Source organism: Apium graveolens, chromosome 7 (genome assembly GCF_009905375.1).
Source record: "Apium graveolens cultivar Ventura chromosome 7, ASM990537v1, whole genome shotgun sequence".
Lineage (NCBI taxonomy): Eukaryota > Viridiplantae > Streptophyta > Magnoliopsida > Apiales > Apiaceae > Apium > Apium graveolens.
The window spans coordinates 106,055,770-106,060,446 of NC_133653.1; positions in this window are offsets into that span (position 1 = coordinate 106,055,770).

Consider the following 4,677-nt stretch of genomic DNA (forward strand, 5'->3'; position numbering starts at 1 on the left):
TTCTGCTTTTCCCATCGGACATTCTCCAGAATAGTGTCCCCTTTGCTTGCACTTGAAACACGTGACATTTGGCTTGTTGCAAATTCCCGTATGCTTTCTACCACACGTTCTGCAATCAGGTACAGGCGGTCGAATAAGCCTTTGCTGAGTTGGGGCAGGTAGTCGATTACCCATCCTCTGGTTGTTTTGTTCTGGCCTCCTAAAGTTTACTTTTCCTCGAGCTTGAAATCCCGGCCTTTTGTTGAAACGATTCTGAAAATTCCCTGGTCCTTTCTCTTTCTGAGCTGCTTCGCTTTCTCCTTCAATAATCATAGCCTTCTGAACAACAGCCGCATAAGTTGTCAATTCAAACACAGCTACCCTGCTACGAATCCATGGTTTCAGTCCTTGCTGAAATCTCTTGGCCCGCTTCTCGTCCGTATCCACCTGCTCTGGAACAAACCTTGCCAATTCAGTAAACTTGGTCTCATAATCCGCAACCGATAAGTTGTCTTGTTTCAGCTCCAGGAACTTGATCTCCATCTGGTTCTTCATAAAACGAGGAAAATATTTCTCCAAGAAAAGATCAGTGAATCTATTCCAGGTCACCACACCTTCTTCTTCCAAAGCTTTCTTCGATTCCCACCACTAATTAGCTTTGCCTTTTAGGAAATAGCTAGCAAAATCCGTCTTCTGCTCTTCCTCAACCTTTACCAACGAAAAAGCCTTTTCCATCTCTTTCAGCCAAGCTCTCGCTTTTGTAGGATCCGTGGAACCCATAAATTCTGGTGGCTTCACCGACTGAAATTGCTTAAAAGTAGTCGTAGGTGCTGCTGCTGGTATTTGATGTCCTGGATGAGCGGCTTGCTGTAACATCTGTTGCTGGAACTGCTGTTGTTGCTGCTGCATTTGTTGTTGCATCATCAACCTCTGCTGTTGCATGAGATTAAACATCTGATCCATCTGTTTATTATTGTTTTGGCCCTCGGTGTTTCCATTCGATGAGTCGGGTTGTGCTTTTCTTTTAGGTGCCATCTTTCTGGTAAATAAACAATGAGTCTTCTTTAATAACAGTATATTAAACATGTATTAAAACAGTCGATTTGAGAAAATAAAACAGCTTATTAAATAACTGAATAGATAAAACAGTATGATGTGCTTTTTTTTAAAATTTTTTTTTTATAAAACATAAGGGTACAACATGACCGTAAATAAAACAACATTTGTAAATATGCAATGGTACTGAAATAAATATAAATGCTTAAATAACTGGAAACAAAATAAAGAAAACGTGCAAAAGATCATCTCGTATATATATAGGTAGACTACCAGATACAGGTGTCAGTGCTTGATACAAAAACCTATGATATAACAATCATACTGCTACTACTACTATCGGTCAAAGTCAGTAACTACACTCATACAAACTAGTCATACAATACTATACTGCCTCTATCTACAAAATATATATAATACAACACTCATCGATCTGCTAATCTCAAAATCCTGGTGGTACGTGGCTCAACTCCTCCTGCAATGCCTCTAGCACTGCCTCGGTAAGTCTCAATACTCTGCGATATGCTGTCTCCGCGCTAAGATCCTGCTGTCTTAAATCAATAAGCTGCTGCGAGCTAATCCGGTGAATCTGATGTAACCTCTCTCTCAGTATATAATATGGTCGTAATGCTCTGACATGACCATCTGTCTGCGTCTCATACAATCCAAGGATCTCTCTACACTGGTTTTGCCATCTAATCCTCTCATCCTTCTCTGCCTGAAAACGCTGATAAGTCACGGTATGATGCTCACGAAGATCAGTGCTGGAACCTCGAGAAGGTAATGGTCCATCTACCACGATCTCATCCATAAACTCCGGCTGAGGAAACTGATAAACTCCCGGAACAGGTGCATAAATGGCTAATGGGGCAGGAAATAAGACAGGCTGCTCCATAGGCGCATACACTGGCGGCTCTGCCTCTGGCTCCATCTGTGGCATCTCTGGAATCTCGACTGGTGGCATCGGAATCTGAGGCTCTAAATCCTCCCACTGCGGAAGATCAACCATATCAGGAATATCAAACATCGGAAACTCTAATGGTGGAATATCTGGTATCTCTGGCTCAAAGTATGGAAAATAATCTGCAAAACCTGGTACCTCTGGGGGGAGTGGTATCTCTGGTGCTGGCTCAGGTGGCAATGGAGGTAAGATCTGCTCTGACACTGGGGCTACTACCGGTACATCCACTGGATCTGTCTCGGTCCTCTCCGTAGACGATGATAAAGAAGCCATCTAATATACATAAAAATAATAACACAAAAACAATCAAATCATAATCCTACAACTCATAACTTCTAATCACATAGACAAACAATCCTAACACTCTTAGTCTCATCCTATCTCATTTTCCTATCTTATCTTAACCCTAACGTTCTTGTTTTCAAAGGTCAAACCTAAGCTCTGATGCCAACTATAACACCCTCCAAATCCGGGGTATAGATTTGGGGCATTATTAACAACAATTACCAACTATACCTGCACAAGCGGAATATAAATATAATAATTACCCCGAACTATCACTACTCAGGATCTTTTAAGGTCTGAGTTTGAAAACAAGAATCACGCACTACACTTTATTACAAACCCAACTAAATAAAACATGTCTCAAGAACTATCTTTGATACAAAACTTTATTCTTTCTACAGTTTCACTACACAACTTTTATTCAAACTACACAAGACTTTTATTCAACCCAACATTACTACTTATCCTGCTACACCTGATCTGGCAATTCAAAGCTCTCTTCGGGAATAGGAAGGAACACTCTTGGTATAAGAGGGTCCCGCTGCTTGACTCGCTTCTTGACTATGCGGGTCCTGATGGGTTTCATTCTCTACCTTAACTGTAAAACAATAGGAGTAACAATAAAAAGGGATGAGCCAAAATTGCTCAACAAGCCTGCAAAAATATATATATGGTATAGAGAAAGAGAAATGAGAGAAACAATAAGTTGCTGGTTGTAACAACCATCTGTATCTGCATCGAATAGTAATTTGCCAATGATGGCGAGTGCCAAATGAACAAGACTGGAAACAAGAACCAACATATGCACTATAATCTGCTGATCAGTCAGAATATAGTGCGGATCTATACCCAACTGCATAGACCCAACCAACATAAGGAGTACTCAGGCAACTATGGCCTTTTAATTAATGGTCTGGGAAAAACCCAGCCTTTATAGTAACTATCCAGTCCAAGGATGAGCATCCGGAACAATCGGTATGCTATTGATATATCCCAACACCAGGATATACCAGATTATATGTAGGGTAAAGGAATTGAAATATGAACAGGGAATTCAATAAATTGGGTAAATCAAGAATTGAAATGAAACTGGAACAAGCAATAATAAATGGGTAACAGTGTATATGAACAATGATTATCAAAGAGAATTGATACGATAGAAAAGAAATATAAATCACTATTCTGAATTTAGAATAGGGGAAAACTTGCCTTGCGCGTACTTAATATAACACCCTCCAAATCCGGGGTATAGATTTGGGGCATTATTAACAACAATTACCAACTATACCTGCACAAGCGGAATATTAATATAATAATTACCCCGAACTATCACTACTCAGGATCTTTTAAGGGTTGAGGTTGGAAACAAGAATCATGCACTACACTTTATTACAAACCCAACTAAATAAAAACCTGTCTCAAGAACTCTCTTTATTACAAAACTTTATTCTATCTACAGTTTCACTACGCGATCTTTTATTCAACTACACAAAACTCTTATTCAACCCAACATCACTACTTATCCTGCTACACCTGATCTGGCAATTCAAAGCTCTCTTCGGGAATAGGAAGGAACACTCTTGGTATAAGAGGGTCCCGCTGCTTGACTCGCTTCTTGACTATGCGGGTCCTGATGGGTTTCATTCTCTACCTTAACTGTAAAACAATAGGAGTGACAATAAAAGAAATGAGCCAAAATTGCTCAACAAGCCTGTAACAATTTATATATATATATTATAAAGAGAGAGAAATAAAGAGAAATAAATAAACCAATAAGCTGCTGGTTTGAACAACCATCAGTATCTGTATATGATAATAATTTGCCAATGATGGCGAGTGCCAAATGAACAAGACTGGAAACAAGAACCAACATATGCACTATAATCTGCTGATCAGTCAGAATATAGTGCGGATCTATACCCAACTGCATAGACCCAACCAACATAAGGAGTACTCAGGCAACTATGGCCTATTAATTAATGGTCTGGGAAAAACCCAGCCTTTATAGTAACCATCCAGTCCAAGGCTGAGCATCCGGAACAATCGGTATGCTATTGATATATCCCAACACCAGGATATACCAGAATATATGTAGGGTAAAAGAATTGAAATATGAACAGGGAATTCAATAAATTGGGTAAATCAAGAATTGAAATGAAATGGAACAAGTGATATAAATGGGTAACAGTGTATATGAACAATGATTATCAAAGAGAATTGATATGATAGAAAAGAAATATAATTCACTATTCTGAATTTAGAATAGGGGAAAAACTTGCCTTGCGCGTACTCAACCTGGTTTAACTTACTGCCTTCTGACCCTAGCTTGCTCTGCCTTGCTAACACTGAACAAATCATGGAAAGATAGGTGTTTAGATAATTTACTATATACGTGT